The sequence below is a fragment of the Chinchilla lanigera genome, unplaced genomic scaffold, assembly GCF_000276665.1.
Source record: "Chinchilla lanigera isolate Chin_1 unplaced genomic scaffold, ChiLan1.0 scaffold00013, whole genome shotgun sequence".
In the NCBI taxonomy this organism is placed as follows: Eukaryota; Metazoa; Chordata; class Mammalia; order Rodentia; family Chinchillidae; genus Chinchilla; species Chinchilla lanigera.
This window is the reverse complement of record NW_004955414.1, coordinates 16323058-16347757: the sequence shown is the minus strand read 5'-3', so window position 1 is coordinate 16347757 and position 24700 is coordinate 16323058. Positions and strand designations below refer to the sequence as shown.

Here is a 24700-nt window from a genome sequence, read left to right as displayed (position 1 = left end):
TCTGCTGGCAAGCAGCAGAACATGAGCTTGAATTCAGGCCTGCAAAGCTTGAGTGCAAGTCCCTCTCCTCAAATCCCACTCCTCTCTCTACCTTCTGCATTATTTGAGCCTGTTTATGTCCTCAAACACTGCTGTCATCTCCTGGTCTTCCAGGCTAACTTTCCTTTTTTTTAGTGGAAGGAAAGGATGAGAGTCTGTGGAAGGTCCAAGAAGGATGACTAAGGCCTCAGATTCCTCACGTTGGCCTGGGCCCTGTTTTGGTCAGTCCTTGTGAATCAGGGTGGATCTGACGCTCTGGGAATGCAGAGACACTTCAAACCAACGTTATGAAAACAAGTTGTAAAAACACTGGCCCACATTCAGAGGGCCTGGCTTATAGGCCTGTTTCCACAGGGCAGGGGTGAGCAAGTTCACCTGGAGGGAGCACACAACACAAAATTGAGGCCAGACGCAAAGGAAGGACATCCCAGTACTGGGAGTGGGGCTTTGAGCTAGTGCTGGGTGTGGCGTCCTTGGAAGCAGGCACTCTGTGTCCTGACCTTCCCAGGCCTTTCTTGTTTGAAGCATCTATGAAGCAACCTCACCGAGCACTAAGGCATAAAAATCATGAAGGCCAACCCCACCTAGTCCCCACAGTCCCCCCAACCTTGCACCTGGTTTAGGAGGGTGCCCAGGGTCTCTGGGACTCCTAGGAGCCTCCCCACACCCTGGAGTAGTTGCAGCCACTCTATGGATGGAGAGATAGACAGAGGCTCCAGAGCCTGGCAGCAGCTAGGGTAAGATGAGGGCTACCTCCACGGCCCCTCCTTACCCTCTGTCTTACACAATCACCCTGCAGAAAGGGCCACCCCTCCAGAGGCCCTCTGGGCCCGCTGCAGAGGAAGGGCGCCAGCAGGTGTTTATGGGCGCCAGCTCCCCACCCCCTCACCTCTCTCCAGGAGGCAGGCTCCTTCCAGTCAGCAATAAACAGGCCTGAGTCTTGCCCGGTCCACCCCCCTGCAGCCTCTCCAGCCTGCCTTTTTTTCTTGTTGAACTTCTGAAAGAGCTGTCTACACTCCTGTCTCCATTTCCACCCATCCACTGCTAAAACCTCCACCCTGTTTGCACCAAGTTCACGAATGGCTTCCATAGAGGCAAATCTGCTGGACACTTTCTTTGGTCCTCAACTGACCCCAGAACTGGCCCTCCTGGAAATGGTCCCCTTCCCTAGCTTTCTGGACACACTCTGGGTTTTCTCCAGCTCCGTGTCTACCTCTCCAGCCCCTGGCTGGCTCTTCTCTGCCCAGGAGTGAATGTTACTGCACCACCCAACCCCTCCTTGGGCCATGCCATCCATTCCCATGGCTCCAGTCTCCCCACTCTCCAAGCCTGGGCTGAGCTCAGGACCACAGTACCCACTCTACTCTGGCCATCTGCTCCTGGATGCCCCACAGAAGCCCCGCACCACACTTGCCAGGTGGGAACTCATCTCCTTCTGCTACATCTGCCCCTCCCCCACCCCTCATCTCAAGGTGCCTCCATTCTCTCCACCTACCAGCCTGGAAGATGAGACATGCCCTCTCCACCTCCTTCTCCCTCAAACCCCTAAGTCCCATAGACACCAGGTCCTGTTCCCTCTTTCCTCTCATCTCCCCCTAAAACATCTCTGGAGTCTGGCAAAAGCTCCACCCACAGGAAGCCCTCCAGGACTCCCCACAGACTCAGGAGCACCTTCAGCTGTTGTTCTGTGCCCTGCACTGCTCCCTCCCCCCATTCTGCAACCTACTAGTGTCCAGTAGCATATCCGATGCCCACACTGGCTCTAGAAGGCAGAGGTAATATCTGCTCTGATCTGAGCCGCCAGCACCCAGCCCAAGCTCAGCCCCTGCGCCCCAGAGAGATGTCCCAAATCTAGGAACTTGTATTTCTGCTGGATTTGCCCCATTGATGAGGTCAGTCCACGCCCCTCAGCTGTGTCATTGCTCTGCTACTCCCAGGGCATGAAACACACGCACACTCAGCCCCTTCTGGAAGCAACCTACCTGCCTGCCACTTACAAAGGAGCTATCACGAGCAGCCCTGAGAGACCGAAGGGGGCCACCTCACACATGCATGTACACGCACACGCAAACGTGCTGGCAGACACACACTGATGCACACAGTGCACTCTCAAAGACACGGTAACACAAGAGGACACACAGACACAAGCATACAAGCTCACAGAGGTACATGTAGATGAGCAGAGACAGGCTCACGGAAACAGGAGCATCCTTTAAAGAACACCTGACTGGAGCCACCATCTCACTTGGAGTTGCCAGCCCCAGGAGGGCAGGCTTCCCCTGGAGGGACTCAGGGGTAATCCTGGAGACTGCAGCACCGGACTCCAGGAGAGGCAAGACAGCCCCACTGGCCCGCCTGTTTGCTCGGACCCTGAGGCTATAGACCCTGGGTGAGGCTATAGACTCTGGGTGATCCCTTACCCAGAAGAGAAGAGGACGCTTCAGGCCATTCTCCACAGAGGGGGCTCCCCAGACCCTCTGCCGAAGCAGTTAGCCTCCTCTACAGCACCGCCAGTCTGAGCAGGGCAGAGGCACAGTGGCCACTGTATTACAAGGGCAGGGAAAGCAAGCGGGGAGTGCACATCACACTCAAAACTGATGCAAATGACATGGCCAACACCTGCCTGTGCATGCCGTCAACCCGCCCTCTCCCTACCATCCTCCAGGTCTAGTACCTCTCTACATCCTGCTGACTCCACCTTGGATGTGGCTTCCCCTTTGTGGCACTCCAGTCTTTCATAACTGTCTGAGAAACAGTCAAGAACTCCCCGGAACCTCCAGAATCAAGTACCAACCCAACATGCAATGCTTTTCTCAACCAGGTCTCAACTCACCTTTCTAGTCTTCTTCTCTGCACATCAGGGAAGCCCCACCAGTGGAGTTATGTCCCTCGCCAGGGACTTTACTCTCCAGCTGTGTACCTTTGCACAACTGATTTCTTCTGCATAACACACTTCCCACAAGTCTCTGCTGGGTAACTCCTACAGATCCTTCAATACCCAAATGAGAAATGCTGTTGTTCCTTGAACTGGCTTTGGTAGTGCCAGTCAGGTCCTAAAGCCAGCACATAATGAGTAAATTGCATATGGTCAAAACCACCCCTGGCTATATATAGCTACCACTTATATGCAATGCCTAGGCATTGTTCTAGGCATTTCCTGTTTTGACTCACATAGCCCTCAGGACTGTGGCAGATTGTATTTCCAAAGACATCAGCAGCAGCACCTCCCATCCCCCATGCTCTTCTTACACAGTAACTCGGACACCCTTCCCAGCAGAGGTGGGGTCTACGCACCCCCTCTTGAATCTGGGAGGGAGGGGAATTTGCTGAAGGAGCACTATGTGGTTTTCAAGGCCAGGTGATCAAATGTGACCCAGCTCGTGCCACATTCACTGGGACACTCTTGCTGGGGCCTTGAGCCACACTTGGACGCCTGGACTGCTCGGAGGCCACCATGCTGTGGGACTCAACCAAGCGGAGAAAGGAAACCTCATGGCTACATGAGGAGTGAGACCGGTGGCCGTCCCAGCCAACCCCATCCTCAGTGGCCAGGCACTATTTGACAAAGAGAACCCAAGCCAGAATCACCCAGTTAAGCCTACTTTAAACCCCTGGCCTACAGAAACTGAGATGATGCAATGATTGTTCTTATATAAAGTCACTGAGTTCAGGGGGTGATGTATTATGTAACAGTAGTAACCGGGACAACTGTATAGTATGAACTATCATTCTCCCTGCTTTAGAGAAGAACGATCCACAGCACAGAGATGGTTAGGTAAGTTGCCCCAGGTCACAGTGGAAGAAACTGGCAGAGGAAGGATTTGAACCCAGGCAGTTTAGCCCCAGAATCTACACTCTTCCCCGCTGTGCCACTCTGTCTCCAAGGTCTGATGTCTCCTAGCCATGGCAGGCCTCAGGGAGTGGTTGCTGAATAAATGACTAAAATAAAGAATAAGCAAGTGAATGACTGAGTGAGAGTGACCAAAAGCAAAGAGTAACCTTGGAGGTGCAAGGCGAGGACCTTAGACAAGCCCACACCATGCAAAGGAGTGCGACATAAGTCCCTTGCTGCTAGGGCAGGTTCTGTCCCAGCTGTGGGGGCAGTGAGGGGATCGGGGGAGGCTGGCAGATAAACAGGCCCCTGCTTCCATGGGGATTCTCCTGAGATGCATGTACCCTGCTCTCTGCCTCTGCCGGCCTGAAACTTGCAGGATTATACACAGGTCTCCAAAGAGCTAAGCCCGCCTAAGGTCAGGGCCTGTGGATCCTGGGGACTGCAGTGGGGGCTGGAGATTGAGTTTCATCCTGCATGGCCACTGACTGGCTGTGTGAACTTGGACAAGTCCCTGCCCCTCTCTGAATCCAAGTGCTTTCACGCTTCAATATATTAAGTCTCACAAGGTATTACCCGGGGCTCATGGATAGGATACAGGTAAGATGTGGGTGTGTGGGCCCCATAACCCATGTACTAAAGGAATCCATCCCTAGTGGGTAATGAGGATGAATCCTGCTATGGCTCACTGTGAGCTTGCTGTGTGCAAGGCCCTCCTACAGGCACCAACTCTGCTGCTTACAGAAGCCCCATAGGGCAGGGCAGTCAGCCCAGTGAGACTCAGACTCAGCTAAAGTGATGCTGTATGTGGGGTCCAACCCAAGCCCGCCCAATTTCAAGATTCCCACTCTTTTTCTGTGAGTGTGTGTGTGTGTGTGCGTGTGTGTGTGCATGTGTGTGTGTGTGTGTGTGTGTGTGTGTGTGTTACTGGGGATTGACTCAGGACCTCACTCATGCTAGGCAAGTGCTCTACCACCAAGTTGCATCTCCGGCCTCTTTTTATTTTATTTTGAAACAGAGTCCTGCTAAGTTGTCCAGTGGGGATCAAACTTCTGATTTTCCTGCCTCAGCTTTCTCAGTAGCTGGGACTATAGGCATGTGCCAGCATGTCTGGCTAAAACTCCCACTCTTACCACAATAGGAGGTAGAAATAACCTAAGTAGGTGGATGGACAGACAAAATGTGGTCTATCTACACAGTAGACTATTACTCTGCCTTAAAAAGAAGGAAAGCGTAACACTTCCTACAACATGGACGGACATGGAGGGCATTATGTCAAGTCAAACAAGCCAGTCACAAGCCAGGTGCAGTAGCACACTTCTGTAATCCCAGTGCTTGGGGGGCTGAGGCAAGAGGATTGTCCAGGATTCAAGGCCAGCCTGAGTTAATTGTGAGTTCAAGGCCAGTCTGAACTACATAGCAAGACCTTGTCTCAAACAAACAAATTAAACAAAGAAATAAGCAAAAAAAAAAAAAAAAAAAAGAAGCCAGTCACAGAGACAAACATGGTAGGACTTCAATTACAGAGGTCTCTAAAGCAGTCAAATTCATAGAAATAGAAAGTAGAGTGGTGGTTAGTGGGGGCTGGGGAAGGAGGATAGGAAGCTGCTATTTAACCAGTGTGGAGTTCCAGTTTTACATGGTGAAAAACCATTGGCAATCAGCACTGGGGATGTAGCTCAGTGAGGGTACTCGATTAGGGTGCATGAGCCTGGGTTCAATCCCCAGTGCTGAAAAACAAAAAACAAACAAAAAACCCTATTCTAGAGATCCACTGTACCCAATGTAAGTACCGTTAACATTATTGACGTGTGTACTTAAAATGGTTAAGATGATAAGTTTTATGTTATGTTGGGCTTGGCAGGATTTGGATAAGCATAAACAGGGCTGGCACTATAAGCAAAGGCTCAGACCCTGCTCCCTGCCTCCCTCCCAGCATCCAGCTGACTCCAGGCTTCTGCCTACTTGAGCCCTCCGAGTCTTCACCCTAAAGAAAGGCTCCAGAGGAGGGCAGGCACTGGCTTGGAAGAAGGGATTTCTTGAACACCTACTATGTACCCACCTACTGTGCAGGAACTTGGGCCACTCTCTATTCTAAGGCCTCGATCTTCCCATGTATGCAATCAGAGGTGACCTAGGATTCCGAGGTGTCCTTCTAATTCTCACACTGCAAATAATCTCTGAGGGGGAGGGGGAAGTGGAGGCACCAAGGATTGTAGACAAGAAGGACCAGAACACTCCGGCCAGGAATCTGAGATTTGCGCCTCCTGATCCTGCCCCAGGCAGCCTCTGCCAGCTTTGCAGAAGAGGCATCTGAGACATGTGACAGGACCACAATTCCTGTCTCCAGCCCACCCCTGTTTCCCTTGCTCTCTGCTGCCAAAAGTGGAAAAGACTTCAACATAAGGTAAGGGATGATTCATGCAGTCACAGAGACAAAATCCTCTGTGCCTGGAGTGCTCTCCAAGAATTCTGACTCTTACCCTTTCCTTTTGATTCTCAGGGATTCCAAGTTTCTCCCCCAGAAGGACTGGGATGGGAGAGTCCTTGGTTCCAATCCCAGCTCTACCAAGTACTATCCAGGCCTATGTCCTTGTCTGTACCATGGGGACAAGGGCACCTCCCCACGGCCTGTTGGGAAGGTTAGATGAGGTCAAGGCAGCAAATGCTGAGCCCAGAACCTGGCACACAGTAGGCACCCAACAGCAATTGCCCACTATCCATTCTCTCCTTTCAGACAAAGCCATTTTCATCGATCTGTTTGTGCTGCTCAAAGGCAGGTTTGTTTGTTTGAACTCATCCCAGAAGAGACTGTCCCCCAGGATGCTGGGAGATGCTCTCCGGTCCACCCCGAGAGAGGAAGAGGAGAATGGGGAGGTGGGGGAGAAGAGGGTGAGTCTTACTTGATGGAAAAAGGAAAAACTTACTATTCCCCGGGGGCTAGTAGCAAAATCCCGGGGAAGCCCAGTGGCTGCCCCTCTACTAGGAAGACCCAGGGTGGCCCTAGATCAGATTAATAAGCTCCCTAGGGCTTGGCGGGAGGCTAATGTGATGGGGCTGCTACTTAAATCACACAAAGCCTTCTATTCTTGGCTGAGCAGGGGCCTGGTTTCCTTCTAGCAACATAACCAACCCCAGCCAGTCACTCACAGTGGTGGGGCCTGAGGTCAGCCAGGACCACAAGTGGCTGGGGGGCAGCCCTGTGACCTCAGTAGAGCCCAGGCCTCAGGAGGACCTCTGAGGCGTTCAGGGAGTTTCCAAAGGGCATACCTGAGCTGAATGGAGGTTTGGGTCTAACGACCTCTAACATCACTTCTAAGTCTTAATTTCATAGGGCCAACATTCTAAGCTTCCACAATCCAGTACTTGTAAGATTTGGGAAAGAGTCCATGGCTCCAGTGAACCAAGGCTCTAAGATGCCAACAAAGATGGGATACCAGCTCTAGTTTGCACTTCACCCTACCCACCTTCCCCCACCAGCCTCTAAGATGCAGGGATGCCAGCATGCCCCGACTCTGAGGTCCCCAGGCAGAGAAACAGTATGCACCACTAGTGGGTTCAGCACTGCGGTTAGCAATGCTTCCATCACCCCATACTACCCCTGGTCTGCTGGGGAACCTCTGGGCACTGCAGGAAAAACAGGGAAAGAGGGTGGGGAGCTGCCATGTGGCCGCCAACACTAGACACTGCTGGGCAAATCATCCCTACTCAGTGTCTGCTCTGTGACAGCAGGGCCAGCACACCCCCACCAGACAAGCTCTGAGTGGCTAGGTGAACTGCTCAAGGTCACAGCCTGAAGCCTGGAGGAGCATGGTAAGAACCAAGCCCAGCTGGCTTCAGAAATCCCTCCTCTGCTCACACTGCTTTGCTTCTGTCCACAGCTTCCTAGGGAGCACCTCCCTCAGCACCTACTTTTAGATGGGAACGCTCAGGCCCACAAGAGGAAGGTCACATGCTCAAGGTCACACATAGAGTTGGTGGCAAAGCCAGGTAGAATTGTTCCCAGGTTGGGGTAACAACTGTCCCCATCCCTGGCTGGGTCCTCAGCATTGACCCTTCTCTGGATTCCTCCTTTCCACCAACACACAACTAGAGATCCCCGCGCAAGACAGTTTCCTATTCCCCCAGTCCCTGACACAGTGACCATTCCACAAGGTCATCTGAGGGATAAGCTGAGAACTGGGATGGGAGAGTGGGTCACAGACTCGTGCTCAAGGCTGGCCAGCTGAGCACACATGGTCTGGCAAGGGCTGACCGTGACAAGTGCAGGGGACACTCACAGGGCACTTGTCAGGAGCACTCAGAGGCTAATTAACCAGCTGCCCCATTATAGAAAGCAATGGGGCCCCATTCGGCTGGTGATCACAGAGCCTGGCCACCATCACAACTAGGAATCCAGCCTTGGCTGCCTGGGCCTTGGCCTGCACCCTGGGCCGTCCTATTCCAGGTCCTCCACGCACCCACTATCTATCAGCTTATTTTGACACAAAAGCATTTTATAATTTATTTCTCATCTGAACTCCCCAGCACCCTGAGAGTTCTATTTTACAGGGCCAGACAGGATTAAAGACTCACTCAGGTCACCTGTCAGAATGAGGACTTGTCCCCAGGGCTGCCTGGCTCCTGGACCTTTCCAGGTGTCTGAGGGAAGGTAACAGATACCAGGTGCTGCAGGGACAGGCTCCTGACCATTTCCAGGACCTTAGTGGACATTTCCCCTCCTTCTTGCTTAGAGAGGCCACAGATCAAATAACTAAAGGCTTCTATAAAATTAACACACAATAATAATAAAAAGAAAAAAGAGAAAATACCCATTTCACTGCTCTGGCCAAAGTTGGACCTTACCTGCAAACTGGTGTCCTACTGCCTGGGCCCCTGCTGAGTGTGCCACCCACTGGGTTGTTTGCTTTGACCTCACTCCAGCCTTGTGAGGTTGCCCTTATCAGCACTTCACAGCTCAGCACTGCCAAGTAAAAACTATGCACAAGAAAAGCGTGGAGCCAGGACAGGAACCAGTGTGCTTCTGCTTGGCCTTTTTAAGACAGGTGGTGGGCTAGGAAGTGTGGCTCAGTGGTAGAGTGCTTGCCTAGCACGTGCAAGGGCCTGGGTTCAGTCTCCAGCACCATGCGCATGTACACCACATACAAAGACAGGAAGGAGTTCTTTTTTCTTTCTTTTTTTTTTGGCGGGGGGGGGCAGTTCTTTTCTCAACAACCTGCTTAAGTTTATGATATTCACTATATTCTTCTCCCTGTCACCCCAACACACACACGCACACACACACGCACGCACACACACACACTCATGCATACAGTGCCAGCCCGAGCAGAGGGAGCATCTGTGCAGGCTTTGGGGCCAGCCTTGCCAGCTGTCTGCCCTCCAGCCTGCCCTGGTGGGGTCAGGACTCCATCTGGGAGCTGCTCAGGCACAAGGGCATTGAGACGAACCCTCAGAACTCCAGGGGAAGGAAGGCTGGCCACATCTAGCACCATATTCTGGGCAATGTGGCTTTGAGCAAACTCTCTATGTTGACAGACGCGGGCTTCTCAGAGTGGGTGCTGCGGGTCAAGCTGAAATAAAGCAGCATCCGTACCAGAGATCCAAGGTGCCTGACGGAGATAAGTGGAGGGGACGGCAGCGTGACTTGTTTTGCCCCTCAGACCCTATGCCCACCAGCCCCAACTGTCCACCCCCTACCAGCTGCCCTACAGTCTACTATATGTGAGCAGACACCTTTGGACCCCACCTGTGAGCAAGGGAGACAAACTGGGGAGCAGGGGGAATCCCTCACATGCACTCCCCCTCCCCAGAGGGTAGGAAGCTGGGGAGGGAGCAGCATCTGGCCCTCGGCCCAGGAGACAGGAGGGGCAGCAGGATTTCTCTCCCCGTTCAATGCGCACAGACACTGGGCTGCAGACACACAGTACGGGCCTGAATGTACAACTTCTACATAATTCACAGGCTCCTATTTCTGTGGCCTGGATAAAACCTACCCGGCAGGAGAAGCCTGAATGGGGACCAGAGAGGGCTTCCACCAGGGAGCACTCCCAGAAAAGTCAGTGAGCACCAGGCCAGTGGCCTGGGGGATTAATATGGACACATAAATATTACAGATGGCCAGAACTGTTTACATGTATGCAGGTTTTCAGTTTATAATATGTGTTCACAAATTTTATCTCACTGAATCATCACAAATGCCAGGTGTGGGAATTATCATGATTCCCATTTTATAGATGAGGACACTGAGGACCAGAGGCTAAATATCTTGCCCATTTTCACACAGCAGAATTTCTGCCCCTTACCAGACTGCTACAGGCACACAACCCTCAGCTCTGGCTTAGCTCAGCTCCTTTCTCCCTATGGAGCCTTGGACCCCTGCCCAGGTGAGACAGTCCAGAGGACCTCCAGTCTAGAAGAAAGCTGAACAGGTTTCCTCTTCATTTGCCCAGAATTACTGGAGCCCACTTCCAGCAACCTAACCTGATCACAAATGAGAAGAACCTCAGGCCCACACAGGGGCAGAGCTTGTCCCACTCCAGTCAGTATACAAACACCTACTGGGCCCCAGCCGAGCGGACACCCACTCCACTGGTGTTCTGGTGCTCATGACCCAGCGCTTCTCCAGCCCCAGCTCCAATGGCTCCCTTTGACCTCTGCCCCCTCTGTCCAGGGTTCCTTATAGGATCCCCATGCACTGTCACCTTTATACCTTTGCTCCAGCTGTTGCTCTTCTGAGAATGCCCTCCCTGCCTGGCTGGCCAGAATCTGTCCCACCTTCTCTTTGCAAAGCTGGGGCTGATGGGCTATAGAAGAAAGTGCTCCCACCCCTCCCCCCATCCCTCTTCTGGGCCTCCCCATACTCTTGACCTCTCTTACAACATCTGTGCATCAATCCTGAAGAGATTCACCTGCATAGGCCGCTGTGAGGACCTGCTACTAAGCAGGGGCTTGGTACAGCTCCACTTGGTTGAATAAATGTGTCACCCATCCACCCACCACGACCCAGAACAATGGAAAAATCACTTCTTCCTTTTAAGGCTTGTATTTGTCTTTCTTTAAAATCCCTTAGTGGGCACGGGGAAGCGAAGTGGAAGATTCTTAGTCAGACTCGTCTTGGCACTTCCCAGTGCTGGCTCCATGCCTGGCACTGGATGCCTAAGGTATGATGATTTGGTGGATGAATAATGAAAATATCTGCCCCTTCCCCTTACTCTTGTTCCTTATAATTCTAACGTTATGACCTAGCCTTTCTTGGAGCTGACCAATGTCCCACAATGCACTCTCAAAATGCAAACAGTGCTAGGAACCCATCTTCTACACAAGCAGCAAGGTGAGGTTTACCATCAGCGTGCTCGAGCCCCTGACCTTGCTGTGTGTTAAAGGAAGTGCACATTCAAACAAGTTTGGGAAAGGACGGCTGTATGCTCTGTTACCCTTTGGGACTCCTTAGTTCGAATCAATATGCTAAAGGTCCTAAGAAGGTCTGTTCTGAGTTCTGTGATGTTGTCACTCCCAACTCTTGTATGCCCATACATCCTGGGGTTATTCGTATCCTCCTGGAACTAGGGCTTCCCAGAGCGGAGTTTGGGCAGCGCGCACTGGAGGGTCCACTGCAGAACAAGGTATGTGTACGGGAGTGTGCTTGTGGCTGGCACCCAGCCAAAGCCACAACCTTGCTTGACCATTTTATGGAGGCAGACAATCTGACCTCAGCCATCAACAACAATCCTTGATGACAGAGGCAGGAAAGAGGGTGACATCACAAAGGCTTGCACATGGAGCACAGAGGTGGGAGGGGGTAAAAGGACAGAGATCTCAGGGAACTGGCGTAGGACGGGGGACTTCACCCTGCTGAGCTTTGTATCTATGGTCTGCAACCTGGGATAATGTTCTTCTCAAGGCTGCTGTGAAGAGTCAGTGTGGTGATGCAAGCCGAGGTTGATTACAAACTGTAAAGCCCTGTGCCAGCATTTACAATGTGCATCATTACTTCCCTGCATGTGCTGCCCGGAGAGTGTGGTCACAGGGTGACTGATCACAAGCCACTGCAGAGGTCACCCATCAGCACTGAGGGGATCCCTAGCAAGGCCCAGGCTCACCAAAAACTAGTTGAATAGGTAAGAATGAATGAATGGGTGGATGAACTGATTCTAATAAATTCAACTGTCCCATTTCTCAGTCCCCAACTAGTAAAGGAGGCAAATTAAGAAGACCACATACAAGCAAGAGAGTAAAAGAGGTTCCAGGGCTGCTGGAGGCAGGTCTGTGGGCGCAGAATGAAGGGACAGGGTAGGAAGAGCCAGAAATCAGTGTTAGACAGTGCAGTGTCTTGGAGTGATTAGGTGTAAGGGGCCAGGGGCCCAGAACCCTCCACAAAGCAGGCAGCGTTCGTGAGGTCCATCTCTGCAAGGTTAACCATGTTAGTTGCGTGCAGGGAAAGGATGTGATCAAGCTGGAGGTTTTTGTTTGTTTTTTTACTAAGGTTTTAACCAAAATGATTAGAATTATTTTTAAAGGTCTAGGGAGCAGAGGAGGACTTCAAAGCACAACACAAGACTTAGCTGCCTGAAAAACTGCTTCTTACGCTTACACCATACATTAACACATAGGATAAACATTTTTAAAATACCTACTATGCACTGTTAGCTACTGGGGATACTAGGCCATGTCAGACAGCATCATGCATAGAAGATTCTGGGTAAATAAAAGCGGTATCTAGTCTCTTGAAGAGAAGAGAGTGGAGGGGAGAAGAGAGGAGGGGTCGGGAGGGGAGCAGAGGGAGAGATGGCAGAAGAAAATCCACAGACAGGAAGTCTGGAAGACCAAGCTAAATCTTGGCCTAAATCTTGGTCCTAAATCACTGTGTGGCCTCGGGTAAGTTGCCTTCCTTCTCTGAGCCTCCATCTTCCCATCTATAAAGTGAGGGTGGTGATAAAATTCATGAAAATACTACATCGCTCGGGACACAGGACCAGCAGTCAGACATGTTCTCACTACATGGGCACAGCCAGCAAAGCAGAGGACGTTAACTCTTTGTTGTGGGGTAAACTGTCCCTTTCACAGGTGAGCAAACTCAGGCTCTCCGGTTCCTAATTTGCCTGAGATCTGGGAGATGGTGGGAGTGGTACTGTAAGAGGCCAGTCTGCTTCCAGAGCTCCCCTTTCTGCCTCCCAAACAAACCCCACACTGTTCCCTCACAGACTGTCCAAGGACTTGGGACATCATGGGTATCTGAGTGTTGTGTAAAGTTAAACTAGTATGTATCAAAGGGCAACAAGAAATAGGTCTCGATTCCTCCATGAAATCAAACTCTTAAATTCCCAGAAGCACTAAGAACTGGCGGACCCAGAATTCCTGGGCTCCTGATCCCTCGACCTCCTGCATTCTTTGGCTAACTGCCTCCCTGAGAAAGGGATCCATAGGCCCAGAACTTACCACTGACAACTCATGGCCAACAAAGCAGGGCTCCTCTTGATACCCCCTAGCCCCTCCTGGACCAGACCACCTGGCTGTCCTGTGCTCCAGCCCTACTGAAGACCTACAGGGGATGGCCTCGCCCTGTGCCATGGGAGCCACTGCAGAGTCCCCCGCCACCCCCAAGTGACAGGCCAGTGTTTTGCCTCTCTGAGCCTCTGGTTTTCCACCCAGAAAACAGGGATGAATGCAGATGGCACATAGGACACATCTACAAAGAGAGACTCCACAAACCAGCCCAGGGAACAGAGGAGCTCCATGCTCTCCATAGCCCTGGCCTGAGGAATGAGGCGTTACCCACCTACAGGACTACTAGCCCCAGATGGAGAGGGGAACTCGGCTCCTACCACTAGCAGCCAGAAGGGGACCCTCATCTGCTATCTTCTCAGGCTGGCTGGAGTTCAGGCAAGGGAGAGGTAGAAAAAGGGTCTTCCTGCAGAACTGCATATATCTTCACTGGAGAGAACTTGGCCCCAGAACAAAGACAGGCTATAGGCCCACTGTGGCCCAGACCTGGCCACACAGCAAGAGAGGCCTTATGGGCCCAGCCTAAGCTCTCTCCGCTGCCCCAGAGCCACTCTTTTTGGAGAGTGCATCAGAGAGGAAAAACAGTGTGAGCAGTCAGGGTGATGTACCCACCCAATGCCACCCTGGCCCGAAGGTGCTGGCCTCCACAGGCGGCCTCCAAGCCCCGCCACGGAAAGATGAAAACCAACACCCAGCTGTTCTCCCCGCTACCTCACTCACACCAGGATGTATCATTACCTGACGGGTTTTGGAGGCAGGAAAACTTGTGTTTGAGTCCTGGCTTTGTCACCTACTGGCAGGATGACCCTGGGCAAGTCATCCATCTCTTTTAGCACCAGTTTTCTCCTCTGTAAAATGCGTAGCTTGGATGAGGATGGGCACATCTGGATGGAGGAAGCATGGGCTCAGCCTGCCTTTGCAGAGTCCCCAACAAGAGGCAAGAGGTTCCAGTTACAGCACAATGGACTCCAGTGGGATGTGAGAAAGAGCTTCCTGGAGAGGCATTAACAATGGACAGTATGCAGACACGGGGCGGGGTGAGAAAGGCTGTAGCTCTTCCTCTAAAATGTAAGATGCTGTCACATCCATTATGTAATTTTACCTTCAAAACAGCCTGGAGGAGGAGAGTCGCTACCTTCGTCTCTGAGGTGAGCAGCTGAAGCTTGGTGAGGCTGAGCGACTTGCCCTGTAAGCTCTGCCCCGAGAGGCAGGATTCCAAGCCAGGACTCTGACTCCAAGCCCCACACACCTCCCTCCTCAGGACCCGCTGAGGATCAAGACACCACCGCAGCACACGGTCACTTCACTGGCTGCCTCTGATGCCCAGATGTGAGCTGCCACGGATGCCAGGCTTTCACCAGTGGCTGGCTGCAAAGGGCTCTGTGTTTTAGTCTTGCCCAGCTATGCCCAGCTGACAACATCCCACAGGGGCCTCCCAGATGCTTTCCCCACGAAGTGCTCTAACCATGTCCACTGTCCTGCCCTGACTGTGCCTCCTGAGGTCCAGCCTCAGTCCTTGCCCCAGGCTGCCACCTTCTCCCTGCTTAGAAGGAGCCCGGTGGAGCCCCGTTCCCTCCCCATACCTGACACTCAGACTCCCCATCATAGGTCCTATAGCATCTGTTCCAGCCCTGCAGGCCCCACATTCCCCTTACTGGGGGGCCCCCTGAGCTCAGGGTGGCATGGTCCACTCTGGGAGTCAGAGACCAACATGGCCCAGGGCTGTCCTCAGAGAGGCAACGGCTGGCCAGCCCCAGAGAATATGTAAAGTGACTGCCCAGGGCTGGCTCTAGTCAGGGCGCGCCACAGAGGGCTCTTTGCACCTGTGTGCACCTGACACCAGTTGTGTCCTTTGCCCATTCCAGAGATAAGGTTGTCCCAGCAAAGCCTCCAGAAGTCAGCTGCAGCCTGGTTTGGGGCAAGAGTCAGCTAGGGAGAGATAGGTGCCCCCAGAGCTCGTCTCTCAGAGGGTGTAGCGGTTGGAATGCCACCATTCTTCTTTGGGGTAGAGGCTGAGACTTCCTTTGTAACAGAGGATCCTTAAACTCCTAAGGAGGTGGTGTTCCCAGGCTCCATTGCTTCCCACTGACAGAGTGAGGAATGGCCTCAACTCGCCTCTCAAGGCTCCCAGCCTTCCTGGCCCTGGAGGCTGACTCCTCAGATGGCAGCCGACTCTAGGCCTCTGGCTTCCGGAAGATTCACCCAACTCGAGCATGAAGAGGGCTGGAGGAGAGAGGAAAGAGGGCTGGCACCCAGCCCCTTGCAAGGTGTTCAGGGCTGACCGACCTCTACGGAATGCCAAAGTCCCTGTCCCTACAGCTGTGCCCTTGCTCAGCCCTGACAGTCAGTCCTGCATTGCTGCCACCCCTTTCTGGGTGTGCCACACTCACACCCCTAGGCTGATACACCCTGTCTGCTAGGCCAGAGCAGAGGAGCCCAAGCCCTGCCATCCAGAACGCCTTGTGCAGTCTTCCTCTGACCACATACAGAAGCAATTAGGAAAGCACAGCTGCTGGAAGGGATGCACGTGACTGCCTGTGTAGTGCTCCCCCTACACCTGGACTCTGCCGAAGATGGGAACAGAGATGTGGGGGACCAAATGCCTCCCCTCGTGGTCTGAGGCTTACTGTATAAAAGGCCTCTAAGAACCCTATTCACTTCCCAGACCCCCAAAGGAAGCACATCCAAGCTACGCATTTTACAGAGGAGAAAACTGGTGCTAAAAGAGATGGATGACTTGCCCAGGGTCATCCTGCCAGTAGGTGACAAAGCCAGGACTCAAACACAAGTTTTCCTGCCTCCAAAACCCGTCAGGTAATGATACTGATATCACTGTGCTAAACTGGCTCCCAACAGAGGTGGCTGACTTCAGTGGGGGTCAGCTATCGGTGAGGGCTTACACAGAGGCCTCCAGTGTCTCCTGGATGTCTTCCTCTGGATGGAAAAAAAACAACAAAAAAAAAACCTTGACATTCTTCAGTTCTCCCAGGTGGGGCAGAGCCCCAAGTGGGCGGTACAGTTGGGTGTTTGGTTGGAAAAACAAGCAGATTCAGACAAGGCCTCATTGTTACCAAGAGCCTGACATTTTGACCATTAAAACAAAACCAAGCAAAGCAAAATGCTTGCTACTATGTCTGATCCCTGAGAGAGAAGGGGAACAGTAGGAAGAGCCCCAAGACCAGGTGCTGATCTCTTCCCTTCCCCAGAAACCTGGGACAGGGAGTATAGGGTCTGAGTCCAGCCAGTCCTGCCACTTTTTCTGACAGCTCCTCACATGCGGAGGACAGTGCCAGGCTCCGCGTCTTCATGCATAGCTCATTTCAGCCAGACTACCGTTATTCCCATTTTTCAGATGAGGTGAGGAAACTGAGGCTCAAAGGAGCAGAGTGCTAGAATCCAAGTTTTTCAGACTGCAAAGTCTTCCCACACCCCTCATTTCTCTGGGGAGGGAAGGGCAGGGCCCCAGAGGAGCGGGCAGCATGGGAGAAAGCGCTTCCTGTCCTACAGATGTGCAAGCCCTGTGTTGGGATTGTGCTGCAAACGACGGTGATGACTCTGACTAGGCTGCACTCTTAAATCACCTGGGCAGCTTTAACAGCGGATGTCCTAGGGGCTGGGGATTTAGCTCAGCGGCACAGTGCCTGCCTGGCAAGCGCGAGGTCGTGAGTTCAATTCCCGGTACCAGAAAAAACAAATAAACAAACAAACAAAAAACAAAACAGCGGTTGTCCAGGTCTTGCTCCAGGGGCAGCGGACTGGGCCCTGCAGGACATTTAGAAGTTTCCCACACGATACCCAAGTGTCCAAAAGCCATGGACCTGCCCAGATGCCTTGCAGCCCTTCTGATTTCAGGGCCGTGCCCCACACCTCTTTAAGAAGCAAAGGGATTTATCACTTAGACCCCACTTTATGAAAGTCAGACCTCAAGCAAAATATAAGGGTGTCCCCAGGGTCCGACAGCCAGCCACAAAGAGGGCAGCACAAGGGGCCCTGACCTCAGGTGTCTCTGGGGTGGGGTGAGGCCCTTAAGGATACTTTGAGGTCCTGGCTCCCTCCTCAGTAGGAGAAAACTGTCTCTTTGAGCTTCCTAGGTGGGAGGGTGAGATGAATTCTTCATGGGATTATTTTTGAAAAATCCACTGGTTCAAAAGCTAAACAGCTGCAGGATTAGCGCCAAGGGACCCCCTCTGCAGGTCGTGGGAGCACAAGGATGAAAGGACTCCAATCAGGCCCGCTGATACCTTCCTGTAGGAGACTTGGTCCCCAACCTGGGACAAACTGGCCTCTCAGATCAGCAGCCCACACTTACCCCCTACCTGCCTTCTGTCCTTCCTCACGCCCTCCGTGCAGAACGTCACAGACAGGCAGACAGCACGAGGGTAGTAGGGAGAGAGCACCTGCGGGACAAGCAGTCCTGAAGTCTGCTGCAGCCATGGCCTGGCCAGCCATCCTCAGAGAAGAACCCATCCTCCTAGAGCTCATTCGCAGCGCGGCCTCACAGCGGCCTCAGCTCTGGCAGTACCACCCCTGAGAAGCCTCCTCCCCCACCCGACTCCTGGCAGTCTAGCCCCTAGCCTACCTTGTCACGCTCTGTGTTGTCACTGCTTCTGCATTCTCCCTTCCCCACCAGGATATCCATTCATCATCTACAGAGCAGCTGCCCTTTGCCTGGGATCCATTCCAACACCCTCCCGAGCACCTGTTCCCTCTTGCTCCTCAGTAGGTGCTGGAGACAGATAATAACAGCTCACGTTCACCGAGTGCTTATTATAGACTGGGCTTTTTTGAGTGCTTTGCATATATGATCCACTTAACTCTCACAATAACCCTTTGAGGGAGGTATCACAATCAGCCCCCTTTCACAGATGGGGTAACTGAGGCCCACAGGGGTTAACTCACCAGCCCAAGTCACCTGAGCCCTGAGCACAGATATCAGTTGGAAAAGCCCCTGCCTCACGAGCTCACTCTTCACAATGCAGAGGTTTTGATTCGATCTGTTTACCCTCACCCCTCACACACACCAGAATCTCTAAACATCTCACACTGTGGTTGGATGTACGTAGAGAAAGGGCCAAATGAATGCTGCCTCCCTTTAAGAAAGGACTCACACTCTCTGCCTAGTATCTGCTAGCCGGATCCCAGATAGCTCCTCCCAACTGGGTCATTTCTGCTGCTAAGGCTGGAGAAGAAAAACCCAGGTCTCCGGACTTCCTAGTCCTGCTTCCTGTCCTGAACTTCGCTCAGGGTCTCCCCAGTCAACAGCTGTCAACGGTACTGAGAAGATGCTGGGAAACACATCTCTGCAAGTCCCATCTGACACACAGAGGCCTCCTGAGGAAAGCTCTCCCTGTCACCCACCACACCCTCTTTCCTGGCTTTCCTGGCTTGACTGTTCTTTCAACTTCTTTCAGAGTCACTCACTCATGAGGTCAATGAGGGAACAGGCAAGCAGAGCGTGGTAGAATACCTGCCTCTGTGCCAGACTCCAACAGACACTCTATATCTTCATCTCATTAAACCCTCATAATACTGTTATTACCGGCCCCTTTTTGATTGATTGATTGATTGATTGAGACAGGGTCTTACTATGTAGTTCAGGCTGCCCTTGAATTTGCTATGTAGCCCAAGCTGGCCTTAAACTCACGTTCCTCCTGCCTCAGCCTCCTGGAATTCCAGGTCTGCAGCACCATGACTGGCTCATAAGCCCCATTTTATAGGTAAAAGGTAAAAAAGTAGGTACATAAAAGTTGAGCGACTTGTTCTGACTGGTGGGGAAATCAATGAGGTCTTTCCAGGCCTGGAGCTGTTTCCCTTGACCTGGGAGCTGCTATTGTGTCAAGCATACTGCGAGGCCCTCAGAAGGAGGGGTGGGCTAGGGCAGCACAGAGTCTAGTTCTGCCAGGCTAGCAAGGGAAGCAGATCTACATGACTCCCACCCTCAGGCCACAGTCAGTGAAGAGAAGCTGTGGATCAGCAGCAGAGGAAAACAGGGTCCTACAGGCTTCTAGGGAGAGGCAGCTCCAGACCTGGAAGGACCTCACTGATTTACCCACCCGTCAGGACAACAGAAGGGCACACCATGGCTTACGGAGCTCTGATGCCTGTTGTGTGCCTGCCGCCACCTTGGAGGTGGCCAAGTGAGGAGAAGCTGGCTGCCCTGCCAGCTGCCCTGCCAATGACCCCACTGTGGCTGGGCCAGCTGCCTCCTGTCCTGCCAACTTGGCCTGGCCCAGCAGGCTGCCAATCACAGCTAATGACCATGCTGCCTGCAGCCCAGGCCACCACCTTCCTTCGGGTGAGCACAGCACTTGCGGGCCCAGACAACAGCCAGGCCAGAAATCACAGCCGTTTGTCACACCACATCCTCTGGCCCTGTGCTACGGTCTCCTCCTCCTCCTCTTGCCAGGGTCACGAAGGACACTGCAGAAAGCCTGGGTATGCAGGACACTCAGACACTGCTCTGTTCTCCGAAAGAATGGGCAAACAGAAACCCAGCGGGGGCTGACTCATGCAGGTCACACAGTCAGTCACCACTGAGCCCAGGGACAAGGACTGCTTCCTGGGCCCCCTACTCAGTCCAGCACTGCCCTCAGCCTCGTAAAGGAGGCCTGTGTCCTGGCTCTTCCTATGCAAAGAATGCTTTTAAGACACTGGGTAGAGCTGAGGAGACAGGATGTCTCCTGAAGCTGGATGTTCAGGGACAAACAGAAGCAGATTTCCAGTTCAAAGAGATCTGGGCCTGATTCCCGCCTCCTTACTGTCCAGCTGTGTGACCCTGGGCAAGGCAAGGCATCTCTACGAGCTCCGGGCTCTGGAAGACAACAGTAACTACCTCCCAAAATTAATGGGGCCAAGAGTGTGAAGTACTTAATACACTGTCTGGCTCAGAATAAGTATGCAAAGGTGTTTGCCATTATTAATATCATCATTATAGTATTAAATGTTTGGATGCATTTAACAAACTATAAAATGTTAGGGATGTAGGTATTACTATTACTTCTGTTAAGTGTCAAAGATTCACTTAACATGCCCAGAGGGTTGGGCAATCCAGGACTGCTTCTGTTGGGTGGAATTTATGACCCAAGTGGGGCCTGGACAGACAGGGAGGCGAGCGGAGAAGAGGCAGGGATGCAGCTCTGACAGAAGGGGCCTCACAGCACAGGGGCAGCGATGGGACCACACACGGTGTGGGTTAGGAGACAGCGATGAGCAGAGGGCCCTGCAGTGAGCGGCTCTGGTGGGCAGAGACTTGAACATCACAACTGCTGGCCTGGAATCAGCTCACAGAGGAAGCACAAGGAGCCCCTGAGAGGCTCCAAATGGTGATTCCACGCTTCCTTTCTGAAACCTGAGTTCTGTCTGACATTCTAGGTCCTCTCCTACCTGATCACTCACCCCTCACGGACCTCAAACCCAGCATCACCACCCCAGACTGCCCCCCATCTCTCTGCAAACCACAGTACCGCACTGTCTCTCCTGCTGCTGGTGCACGTCCACAGTGAAGGCCCCTTCACTGAGTACCTTTTATGCCCTGTGTTTTACAAATGTGACTCCAGTCACTCATAAGAACCCCAAGAAGCGGACACTGTTATGCTCACTGCACAGAAGGAGAAGCAGAGGCCTTGGGCGGGGGAGGTGGGTCAGGTGTCTTGGCCACAGTCTCAAAATGAGCAGACAGCACAGGCTTGGTGACAGGACACTTCTTTCTCCAGCAGCTTGGCTCTAGCTCCAGCCAGGACACCCGCCTCTTCCATGAAGCCTTCCCCTGACTCAGCCCGGAACAGACTCTTCTACCAGCCTCCCCGCCCAGCACCTCAGCCTTACCCACACCCCGACCATCTTTGAAATCAGAGGCCCACAACTTAATCCCCGCTCAGCCAGTCCGGTTTCCAGCATTGCCCAGGGGTCTACCTGGCCCCCGAACAGGAGAGCTGGTTGCTGAGAGGTCACCCTCTCCCTGTCCTATCCTGCACTCTACCCCGCACCCCACATTCACTCCATAGTCCAGACAGCAGCAAAACAAGAGCTACTCGCCTCCCCTGGTGGGACTGAAACTCAGCTGAACATGGAGCTTTGTCCGGTGAGGGCAGCAATAAATTATTCACAGTCCCCCTGCCCAGGGAAGCCAGACAATGGGCCCGAGGGAATGGACACCAGCTCCCCCTCCTCAGTGCTCCCAAAGGAAGCCACGGGGGCGGTCAGAATCTGCAGCCCCTTGCCAGTTGTCCCCAGGCAGACTCTAGAGGGCGCTGAGATTAGGAAGGGGACAGAAGTGAATGAGCCACACTGAGCAAACACAGGTCTTGAAGTCTGCAACTATAACATGTATTCTAACCCAAGGCAAGTCTGAACATTTTCCCAGACTTCCTGGTCAAAACTCAAGCCTTCTTCCCTTCATAGTGAAAGAAATCGGCATTTAGCCAGGCACTGCATATCTGTATCTCATTTGGTCTTCACAAAGACCCGGTAAGGGAGGTGGTCTACTTTTAGAGAGAAGCAGTGGGGCTCAGAGGTGATTGCCCCGAGTGGAAGGAAGGCAGCACAGGTTCTCCTCCCTCGTGTCTGCTGACTTACCACTGTCTCTGGGTCACTAGTCACTTAGGTTCCAGGCTGCCACTTAGCTCACCAGGTTATCCAGTGGGCAACTGGTGGTCAGTTGGCTCCTAAAGCAAACTCAAAGGTTACGGGTAAGCAGTTTTACCTCTCTGGGTGTCAGTTTCCCATAGAAGGTGGCCATTAATAGCAAGTCCTAGCAGGCTGTGAGTGCTTCACGCTACAATCCCCAGCACTCTGGGAGGCTGAGGCAGGCATATCACAAGTTTAAGCTCAGCCTGGACAACTTAGTGACTTAGTAAGACCCTGTCTCAAAATAAAACATAAAAAAGATGAAATTCAATGTGAAGGCCCCAGGTTTAGTCCCTAGTACTGCAAATAATAAACAAGTAAGTAAGTAGTAAATAAGGCCATCCTTGGCAAATACAACAAACTCCTCAGCACTCAACAGTTTGCTGATATGACTGCCTCACTATCTGAGCAGGCCACACAGCCTGCCTTGACCCCACTTGATAGCTGAGGCACTTGGGAGGTACCAGGCGTTTCCCCAGTCCTGCTCTGCCTCACTCCACGTTCCAGGGTTAGGTTCTGCCACACCATGAAATGAGATCACAGGTGTGAAATTATATCATCAAAGAGGAGCTTTGTTTGGAATCCAGGATTATTAGGAGGGCTTGAATCCTCAGATGGAGGTGAGGGTGAGGGGGAATCCCAAGCCTTTTAGTTACCTTCCAGGTTCCCCCAATCCCTCCAACCCCGGGGACAAGCTTCCAGTCTCCACCACCCCTCTACCTCCCAGGGGCTTTCCAAGGTAGTTCCCCTTGACTCCTGGGGGCTGCGCACAGGGGTTAACTAGGTCCTATCAAGGCCACAGAGTCAGAACAAGGCCATATGCTCCCTCTCCCCCAGAACAACAGCCCAGAGTCCACGTCCAGTGCCCTTTCACACCCCCCCCACTCCCTACATGGCCCCAAGGGCAGCATATGGAGCCCCTGCCTGGGACTCAAGACATCCAGGACTGTGTCTCCCTCCTGACAGCCCCAGCTTTAAGACCTTGAGCAAGCCCTCCCTTCCTGGGTCCAGAGGATTCCTCCAGGTTCCCCTGCCCAAGTGAGACTAAGATCCAGCCTGCAATCTGGGTCAAAGGCTATGGGGCTACTGGCATGTCTCCAACTCCAGCACCAACCATACAGACTTTCACAGCAGCCTCATACACGGTCACCCTGACCTCACACCAAGGTGGGGAAAGCCCCAGCAGCTCAGACAGCAGCCGCAAACTGGAGAGAGAAGTGGTCCGCATGAAGGATGTTTGGAAGGCTTTCTCAAGTCTACTTTTTTTTTTTTCTTTTTTTTTAGACAGGGTCTTGTTATATAGTCCAGGCTGGCCTTGAACTCATTATGTAGCCCAGGCTGGCCTCTAATTTGTGGTGGTCCTCCTGCCTCAGCCTCCCCAGTGCTGGGATTACAGGCGTGCACCACCATGCCTGTTCTAAAGTCTGCTTCTGACTCAACCACTCCCTCCCTGGTTTTAGGACCTGGGGCCATTGCTGTGCGCCCTCAGTGGTCCTCAGTGGCCTCAGCAGCAGTGGCAAGGAGATGAGCCGGGGGAGGCTGAGAGGCCACATCTCCACCAGCTTCTTCAGGGGTCCGACTCGGATCGCCACGCAGAGATCGACTCAGGGAATGCTCCAATAGCTAAACAGCGTCTCAAGAACTCCAGCATGCCTTGGAGAGCCTGGAGTCCAGCACCCCGGGCCTCAGAGAGCAGCTTTGAAACTGGGAAGCATTCCACCTCTGCCCACTGCTCTGGGTCACCTTTCTTGGGAGCTGACATGCCCAAGGATTGAGAAGCAAGGAGAAGCCATCTCCTCGGCGTCCCGATCTGCACTTGGACGCCTCAGTGGCTCCACCTGAAAAGCCCCTCCCTTGACTGCTACCTACTTCCTTTCTTCTTCCCTTTCTCTTGGTTTTTTCTTTACCTTCTGCCTCCTCCCTTCTCTCATCCCCAACATGAAGAGAGCCAGGTCCTTCAGACCTGCTGAGCCTCAGTTTCCCCCATCTGTCAGCATGCATAAGAATACACAACGCCTATCTCAAGAGTAGCAGCTGAGCTTTAAATGAGACCATTTGTGCAAGGGCGGGGCGCGGACCTGCACACAATGGGCGCTCAATAAGTGCCCATTTTCTTCCTTTCTCCTAGCAGGTTCCAGTCTCTGCCCGGGTCCTCCACGCCCCCAGCAGGCTGCAGCCGCGCCACGAGGGGTCGGCACCGCTCCCGCCGCGCATCCGGGCTCTCTCACCTGCAGCCTCGGCTCCTGCCGGCCGGCGGGGCAGAAGGGGCCCCTGTGCTCTTCTCGGGGCAAGCGCCGGGTCCCCTGTGGGGCGGGAGCAAGGCGGTAACTTCGGTTTACAGCACCAGCCCAGGGGTTCAGTCCGACTGCCCTGCCTGCCTGGAACCTCTGACCAGGCGCGGGACCCCGGCCGCGGCTTCCCGGGCACTCGAATGGTTCCAAGTTCCAGACAGTCTGCCAAAGGCGGAGGAAGGTTCGCTGCTCGGCGACCCGGGCTCCGCCGCACTCAAGTCGGAGCTGAAGCCACCTTGCGCTAAGCCGGGATAGAGGGCTGGGGGCTCCAGCACACACGGATTAGAGAGGCTGGAAACAAGCCCGCAACTGTGGGCCCGCGCGGTGGTAGTGGCGGGGTCCTGGCCAGCGCACCCAGTCGGGTCGGGGATCCGGCGGCCGGCCGCCCGCTTCGAACCGCGGAACCCGGGAC

The 24700-nt window shown here is 53.2% G+C and overlaps 1 protein-coding gene across 1 annotated transcript in view; it reads right to left on the bottom strand.

The window, feature by feature from the left end:
- The window catches only part of Gdpd5 (glycerophosphodiester phosphodiesterase domain containing 5), a gene marked incomplete in the record, with an annotated part of 93332 nt that overhangs the window by 68279 nt on the left and 353 nt on the right, over nucleotides 1–24700 (bottom strand). The window contains 1 exon segment of the mRNA XM_005379889.2: nucleotides 24226–24700.